Source organism: Pleurodeles waltl, chromosome 1_2 (genome assembly GCF_031143425.1).
Source record: "Pleurodeles waltl isolate 20211129_DDA chromosome 1_2, aPleWal1.hap1.20221129, whole genome shotgun sequence".
NCBI lineage: Eukaryota > Metazoa > Chordata > Amphibia > Caudata > Salamandridae > Pleurodeles > Pleurodeles waltl.
The window spans coordinates 959,769,448-959,779,021 of NC_090437.1; positions in this window are offsets into that span (position 1 = coordinate 959,769,448).

Below are 9,574 nucleotides of genomic sequence, written 5' to 3' on the forward strand. Positions count from 1 at the left end.
GTGAATCCATGACTATCCCGGCTGACTGGCGCACTGCGACCGCTGCAGCGGCTACTGCCCGTAGACAGCTCGGGAGTGCACGGGCCACTGGATCCAGTAGGGCCGAAAAATAAGCACAGGGGTGTTGTTTTCCGCCATGCTCTTGGGTTAACACTGATAGTGAACATCCATTTCTCTCGCTCACATATAACTGAAAATCTTTACGATAATCAGGCGTACCCAGTACAGGTGCTGTGCAGAGTGTATTTTTCAATTCATCAAAACCAGACTGAAAATCATCATTCCATTCAATCTTTTCCGGACAATCTTTGTGGGTGAGATGCAAAAACGGTTTTATCAAAAGAGAATAATTAGGAATCCATTGACGACAGAAGGAGGTAATACCTATAAGGGCCCTAACCTCTCTCTGTGCCCTTGGAACCGGTATGTCTCGTATAGCTTGTATTCTCTCAGCCGTCAACGTACGTCCCTCCTTAGACAGGAGGTGTCCTAGGTATATAACCTCCTGTCTACAATACTGCAATTTAGAGAGGGAGACCTTATGGTGATGGTGTGCAAGATGTTTCAATAAGGCTACAGTATCTGTTTCACAATTTTGTTCTGAAGTGTATGCTATTAAAAGGTCATCCACATATTGAACCAGCGTCGAGGAGCAAGGAAAAACAAGGGCATCTAATTGACCCTTGAGGGCCTGGCTAAAAATGCTAGGCGATTCAGTATAGCCTTGTGGAGCGCGACAGAACCGGAAACTGCGACCACCCAGTGAAAACCCAAAGATGTGTCTACTATCTGGATGAATGGGAATGCTAAAGAATGCATTCTTAAGATCGATAACAGAGAACCAAGTAGCGGAGGCAGGTATCATTGTTAATAATGTCGTAATGTCAGGAACAACAGGGAACTGGGGTTTTACAATCTTATTGATCGCCCGTAAATCAATAACAAATCGGAGTCCTGGAGACGCAGTGCCATCAGATAATTTTTTATGAACAGGAAGGACAGGACTGTTACAATCATTACCACGCGTTTCTTCAATGACACCCAAATTAATCAACTGGGTCACAATATTTTTGAGTTGTTGTTCAATGTGTTGGGATAATTTGTATTGGGGAAGACGAGGCAATTTGGCATTGGCTTTCAAACATATGACATACGGTGGTATGTCTAGACATCCAACATCGTCCTTATGTGTGGCCCATAAAATGGCTGGCAAATCTCGAAGTTCGGGTGGAAGTGGTTTTGACAAAAATTGTGACGGGGAAATATTTGGACCTAGAGTGACATGAACTCCATCCGGAGAGCAATAAATGGTGGGGTACAATTTCTTTAATAAGTCCAAACCCAATAAATTCTCACTACAGGCCGAAGTAAGAATGAGAGGGGAGCTAATGGTGTAAGGACCTATAGCAACATGCAGCGGCTGGGAGACGGGGTTAGCCACTGGAACACCAGAAAAACCCATAGAGACGTTAATATTGCCAGACAGAGGGACCCCTTGGACCTCTTCCTGTTTAACAGAACTTTTGGTGGCCCCAGTATCTACCAAAAAATCATGTGGAGTACCGTCTAATTGTACCTCAACGTGAGGGCCATTCTGCCTAACAGGAATAGAAACTGGTCCCACCCCCCTCTGTCAAAGGCTGTCCTAGTCAAAGGAGGATCCCTGACCTTCATACGCATCATAGTTGTCATAAAAATATTTACGCTGGGATGAAGTATCAAAATAATTCGGGCGGGGGGTACTGTGGGACCGTGGAGGGGCCTGCTGGCGGGGTCTGTCTGCAGGACCAGACCTACTGCGTGGTCTGTAGTCCTGTTGCGGTGGGGGCATGGGGCGGCCTGTGGAGTTGTCCTTATTTGGGCAGTCATTCTTCCAGTGGCCCTCCTGCTTGCAATAGGCGCACTGATTGTAGGAGAGGGAAGAACGGGGAGGGCGTTGGGACTGCTTTCTGTCATTGGGAGGTCCTTGTGACCTTGATCTGGACTGCTGTTGACGGGGCTGAGGGTAGGCCTGCTGACATAACACCTTCGTTTTCAACTCCTTAGTTTTTTTTTTTGTTCTTTTCTTGTTCTTCTATCTCCCTGTTCTCATAATATTGGGCCATTGTCAGTATTCCAGTGGCAGTAGAGACTGGCCACGTACTTTCACACAATTTCAATTTTCCCTTTATGTCTGGTAATAAATTGTCCACGAATTTGTCAACAAAGAGTCTTATCCCCCCTTCAGTAGTCATGTCTTGGCCGCTGTAATCAGAAAAGACACCCTATAAAAGTCTGAAACACCCTCGTCCTTTTTATGTTTACAGGCGGCCAATTTATCCTGTGTGGTGCAAGTATGGTCTTCATTAAATCCAAAATATGCAGTGGGAGAGCCAATATAAGTGGGTCTGGTTTCGCTCCCCCAACCCTGTCTCTTTCTGCTGCTTGCAATTGGTCCCACGTGCCCCCTAGTTCAGCATGGCCGTGCCTCCGTACTTTTGACCATACTTCCTGCGGGACTACTGCTGCCCTTAACATGTCAATATCGGACAACGTCATAGTACATGATTCAAGAATTTGTTGCTATTCTTTATAATATCGTGCAGGGTTCTTACGGGGGCCAGGTAAGACGGCTTTTAGGGTATATGTTTCAGATCTTTTCCATGGGGTGTGTACCCACATTTGTTGAAAATGCCCTGCGGTAATAACTTGGCCAGCGTCATCCGTCACAGGTTCTCGCCAAACCGGCGGAACCTCTCTCATGGGAAACATGGATGCCCTTATAGAAGGGCTACATGTCCACAGGCGGTCCCTATATACAAGAAGAGTAACAACATAATCATGTAGACCAGAACCAAACGGCAGCCCAGTAGAGGTGCGTTTTCGGAAGTCCACCAGTCCTGCGGGAGCTGAGGAACCATCATCCTCATATTCTTGTATTATAATGTTGCACATAAGGGTGGCTGCATGTAACTGAACTAAACTATCCCATTGTTTCATAGTGTGGACAATGTCCCTGACCCCATAGTCATTCCAATTATTCATCCACCTCTGTGTCATTTCTTCAATGACATCTTCCTCTTGTGAATTAGAGAACAAATGTCCACGCAGGGTGCGCTTTCGCGGGGTCATGGGGTGTGGTGTCTAAACAGGAGTCAGGGGTGGGCCAAACGGGGGCCAGTCAAGGGGTGGGTACAGTCGGGCGGGGTGTATCCTCTATAGGTCTGGTGACAGGAGGGTGGTGGTGGGTGGCGGAGCACTTGCCTGAGATCCAACCGGGGGTGGCACAATAGGGTCACCTGGTGCAGGTTGAGGATGTAGTGTAGGATATATTGGTGGAGTATATAACGGGGGTTTATCTAACATATCGTTTAAAAGGGGGTCTTCCTCTTGTGGCTTATCCACTACTGTCCTGGAAGGGTAACACTTATCAGTTTGTAAGTGAAGCCTTCTGTCATGTTCTAACATTTTCTGTTGATGTTCAGCTACGTCAGAGTCATATACCTTTTCAGTCACCGTCCTGGTCTTATGTCTCTGTAATTCTTTCTCTGCCTTCCTACGTCTTTGGTCTGCTTCTTTCTGCCAAGTCCATAGTGAATCAAACATCCCTGGTCTACTTTTTGTTACAAACAAACGTTCCTGTAAATAGTCTAATTTATCTTTATCAAATGTCCCATGAATAGGCCATTGCAAATCAGAACTACCTTTGGTTCTTTTTCTCCATATATCAGGCCAGATAATTGGACCTATGCCATATTTAACATATATATCATGATTTGGAGTCCCGGCCGGAGGAGCGGGGCATGTTTCCTCCAGGTGGGAGTCCCTACTGCAAAGACAACAACACAATTTCCTGAAACAACTGAACGCTGGCATTCTTCCAGTATTTTAAAAATAAATAAATCTTACACCAGTGGTTTGAATACACCAAATGAGTGGCAAATATGCCTTTTGCTTCCTATATACTTAAATGACAACTGAGGTCAGTCTTACCACTGATGTCGATCTTTGCAAAGAGTGATAGAAACCGTACAATACTCACAGACCTATTTTTAGACAGGAATCTTTCAACTCCCGTCCTTACCTGACACTTCTGTTATAGTCCAACAGTTGGGGACTCCAGTAGTTCACGGAAAACAGCGACCCAAATTCAGACAGCGCCAGGAGAAGTCGAGCCGGCTGGAAGACACACAGTGGAGATCCGCAGGTCCACGACAGAGAACGAAGCTCAGAATCTGGTGTGAGGCGCCTCCCTTGGAAATCCAATTGTGAGTCCTCCATCACCTGGTCGGTCCCCTGGATGCCTGACTCGGGTCCCTGTTCGGGCGCCAACTGAGGAACCAGGAAAGATTAGACCCCCACCCGGGGTCTCCTTCCCAGCGGTGGAGGGACACCCTTTATGTCCTCAGGGTCAATTTAGCAGAGAGTTCACAAATCAGACGGAGTCACCAACTGGAGGAATAAAGAGAAGTTTATGACATGGATTATAGCTCGAGCTAATACAGAGTCCCAGGACAGTCAAGTGACTATCCTACGGAGGCTGCCCCTTCACTCTGGGGCACCCAGCCTTATATACACACAAAACTGCTTAGTCAGAGGACAACTCCACCCCTATCGTATTCAAGGTCCTCTGCGGTCTTCAGAATATTTCAGGGATACACGTGTGGTGGGAGAAGGTACAGATGCAGCTGGCAGGAGGTGGCAACGACCTGTACAAACTTGTCCTGGCAGTTACTGATTAAGCACGACTATTCTCGGAACTGTAATTGGAAAAAGTAATATGGCAGCGATAAGCAGATTGCAGCCCAAAGCTGCGAGCACAAGGTCAATCATCAAAGTTTAGGAGGTTTGTCGAGCACATGGCAACATAATAAAGATAAACAGATGCCTAGCAGCTATGGTGTATGATTAACTTTATGTACATTTTCTCAACACATCAGGCCCCTAATCTCTTTGCACATTTTGTGGCAGCCTGTTTGTACTGTGTGTAATACAATTTTAAAAAAAATGACATGCATTTTCATAGTTCCTTCTCATTTCAGAGTGGGGCCTTGCAGCACTATAAATACACAAGTGACTATTCCCCACTGAGCTGACCAGAATTCAATTCTGTTTCTCTCTCTCTCTCTCTCTCTCTCTCTATCTCTCCATCTCTCTCTCTCTCTCTCTCTATATATATATATATAAAAATCCTAATTTGCAGTCTTCAGTAGGTAGTTATAGTTAAAACCATGTTTCCATAGAAAAAGTGTTTTTTGACTTGACTATATCACTGGCACAGTTTGACGAATCTTCACAAATCTTCTAAAAAGAAAAAATGGCCCGTTGATTCTTGTTGCGTACAGGAAGTTTGAGGGTGATCCATCAAGGGAGGGTCGAGAAAAGGGGTCAAAAAAAATGGTGAGTTTCCCATGTTAATTCCCATAGGACCTGCCAACACGTCTACAGCCCGAACCACTGGACGGAGTTACACCAAATTTGGCAGATCCTGGGTGAGCCCCACAGGACCAAAAGAGCTGCTTGGCGCCCACAGCATGAAGAAAAAAGTACTGAAAAATAAAATGAAAAACAACATAAGTGACATGGTAGGGATACCCTCACCTCTTAGCCCTTGTGGGTGGTAAGTAGAGGTGGACCCAGAGGGACCCTCCCTAGGGCAGGAATGGTTTTGTGAATAACATTTAAATACACTCAGGCTGTGCAACGCTCTTTACCGAGACTGCACATCCAAAACACAAGAAGCTCCAGTACATGGGCCAGCTCCTACTGTGACCAGTCTGTGCTCAGTGCACAGACAGTGCATAGGGCCCACAACCTCCAGAGATCTAAGCCTCATTAGGGAGGCAAGCTCCTACTACACACAGTCAAGTGCTAAGTGGCCGCTCCCTCCAGAGACCAACCCCCATTAGATTGGCAAGCCATAATACACATAGTCAGCCCTGAGTGACCAGTTTGTGAGTATAGACTATTCTCTCCAGAGATCTAAACCCATTAGGTGGGACACTCCAACTGTGCACAGTCTGCACTCAGTACGCACACTGTCTTTAGAGCCCACTGCCTTCAGGCACCCAATCCCCCTAAAGTGAGATAGCCACTACTTCACAGAGCCCATACTCTGTGCTGCTCTATATGAAGAGACTACACCCTCCAGACATCCCAGAACAATAGGGGGCGAGCCACTACTACAGAGAGGCTATTGTCATTGAACATGTCATGAGCAATGCATTATGTGAGGTCATAAGCAATGCATGGCAGAGGTGCAAGTTATAGTTATCTCAGTAAACTATAACTGGTGAACTTCAGTGTTTTTGTAGTTTAAAATTATATTTTTTAACTGACATTTTCACCTAAGTATAACTTCACTTTAACCTTTGTTTTCTTGGATGAATTTCTAAATCTTGGGAACTACCCAGGGTTCCCTGTTCTTTTTTGCATAACGTATGCAGCACTCTAAGCCTGAAAGGGCATTGTTTGACTTATACTAGTTGCTTCCTTGTGTCTGGAGAAACATATATCTCTGATGAGCTCCAATAAGAAACATGTGTGTTGGGAGTTGGTTTTATTAATTCCAATTTCGCTTGGATGGCATTTTACATATTCAAACCTGTAATACTGTGCCTAGATTGGTAAAAGACTTTTATCATTTTTCACCTACGTGTGGATGGAATTGTGCTAATCTTATGCTTAAATACTTTGCTATAAAATGGCAAAACGCTTTGTCACTTTCTAGCTTGGTATGGAGGGTACTGTGCTAATCCCATGCTTAAAAGCTTTGCTAGAAAAATAGACATTTGAGGTGAGCAGATTCAGAGTGTAGCTTGTGTTGCAGGGTGCTCCTTACTAGAGCAGCTCTCCACCTAAAATTGGGAACTTCCCAGAGTTCTCCTTTGTTTTTTTGCATAATTTATGCGTCACTCTATCCCTGAAAGGGTTTTGGTTTGATATATATATATATATATATATATATATATATATATATATATATATATATATATATATATATATATATATCCTACGGGCGATGACCAGTAGGTAGTTATAGTTAGGACCTTTGGTGCCATTTGACGAATCTTCCTGACATTTCCAAAAAGTAGCCCCTATGGTCTTGTTGTGCATGGAAAGTTTTGGGGTGATCCATCAAGCAGGGGCGAGAAAAAGTGGTGGGGATGAAAAAAAAACTGAATTGAGTTTCCCATGTTAATTCCCATAGAGATTTTAGACATGACTAAAGCCTGAAACGCTGGGCAGAATTACACCAAATTTGACAGAAAGGTAGCTGTTGGTCAGGAAATCATGCTTTTTGTCATTTTATGTAAATCCGTTCAGTAGTGTGCAAGATCTTAAAGAAAATCTAAATTTGTATATCTAGGTGTGCAAATAATTTACAAAAAGTCCAGATCTTGTGGCACAGGCATGAGGTTGAGTGGATATAGGGGGTAGGCCACAGGGCCTGGATGAAGGCCAGGCCCTGCACCCAAAGCCCCGCCACACACGGCTGAAGGCTGTGCATGGCGCAAGGTTTGTGATTATAGTGGGGTGGCCACAGGACCAGTGCAGTGATATTATTAATAATGTCATGACTGATGTCACTTGTGGGGGTAATTAGCAGTGCATTGCAAGGGTGCGAGTTATAGTGACCTTAGAGCACGAGTTATAGTTACTTGAGATAAGTACAACTATAACTATAGATTACTTGGGAGTTAGGTTAACCAGTAAACTACTATGGGAAGAGCAGATTACGAAAAGTGCAGGGCTCCTTCAACATAGAGCCTCATCCATATTGCGTTTTTATCAAAGCTCCTTTACAAAGGTTGTTTCCCCAGCAATAAAAATTTACACGGCTAAGGCTCAAAGTGCAGCCCTGTACGGAGCGGAGGTATGGGGTTACGCTAACTGCAATAAGATCAGTGTGGGGGAAAACAACTTTGCAAGGGCTTTAATTGCATGTCCACGCACTACACCCTTGCTTCCATTATTTCTAGATCTGGGGTTAAGCCGAGTAGCAGATCTAGCTACTCTAAGACCTCTCCTTTATTGGATTAGATTATAGACAACCCCCGAACTAGATATATATAAGACCGCATTACTCGATTTACTGAAATGCCAAAATGCTAATACTCTTCCCTGGATTCGCCATGTGGCCCATTGGCTTCGGCTTTTGGGCTTAGGCGACTATTGGGAAAATCCCCACAAATTAGAGAGACGGCACAAAAATGTTTTAAAGTTAACCTATTGGTCTTACGTTAAGGACAACTACATAATCCATAAATCCCATGGTCGCTTAACTAATTCCTTTACTGATATTAAATGGTCCCCAAAGTTTGAATCCTATTTGGATGTGATACCGGACTTGCAAGGCAACAGCTTATACGCAAGGTTTCGTTTTGGCTCACTGCCCCTGATGTCATTGATTCATAGGTGGGGGTCGATTAATCTTCCCGATACATGCCCTGCCTGTGGCAGTATTTTTGAAACCATTGAGCATTTTATGTTCTTCTGCCCAGCCTATGCGATTCCGCGAACAAAATGGATCCGCAAGATTTGCAGGGACATGGGATTCAAGAATTGCTCCTTGGCTCTACGGGTTCTAAAAAGCCATAATTCAGCTGACGTAATTCTTTCAATAAGTAAGTATTTAGCAACAGCTTGGCGCATACGTTGCCATCTTCAAAAAGTTATTTAAGGTCTTACCTCTATATAGGTAAGATTTAGAGCCATATGTGCAAATCAAGTTATTGTTTTAATGTTTTACACCTATTTACAGACATGTATTTATTTATTTACTTAAGAATTATTATATTCTGTTTTATGGGCTTCTATGGTCATTGATGAACTAAGTTGATGATGAAGATGATCTGGATGAAGTGGGTTGGATAGGGCTTGGAATAGATTTTTCAGACATTATGTAGGTAATCATTATGTGTTTCTGCCATTTTAACACTAGTTTTAGCCATAAAGAGCTATTTTTTATGCATCTGTCTGGTACTCGTGCCATTTTAACATGAATCCGATAACCATTTTAAGTTAATATATAAGCTTTTTATCACACTGTGCTTGTGTCTTAACGACTTGACAGTGCTTAAATTTGCCAAATGATTGTGCCGGTAGTAGGCTCTTTTTGTTTAAGTATGCCATCTAAATTATTAAGGAATTATATTATTATGTAACATCAAATCAGCACTTAAAATTTTTACATCTTGGGTCGGATAGTTTGTATTTATCTTGATGATGATACCATCTGGGAAATATGTATTTTGAAATCACCCCATATTGTTTTAAGAGTTTTAAATATTTGTACTATTTTAACGTTATGAAGCAATTGTCTCAGAAACCCTGGTATCTAAATGTTAAATTATGTATCGGGATTAATGGTGGATTATAGTAGGCCATTGCCTATAGAAGCTTTTCCTATTCTAAACCTTACTATTTTCAGCCAGTGTAAAAGTATAATGAAGAAAACGTACCTTTTTTGTACAATTTAATATGTAACTTTTATGACCTATGGTCGAATAAAGAATATGATGATGATGATGATGATGATGATGATGATGAACTATAACTGCTTAATTTCGATTATTTTGTGTGAGTAAAATTT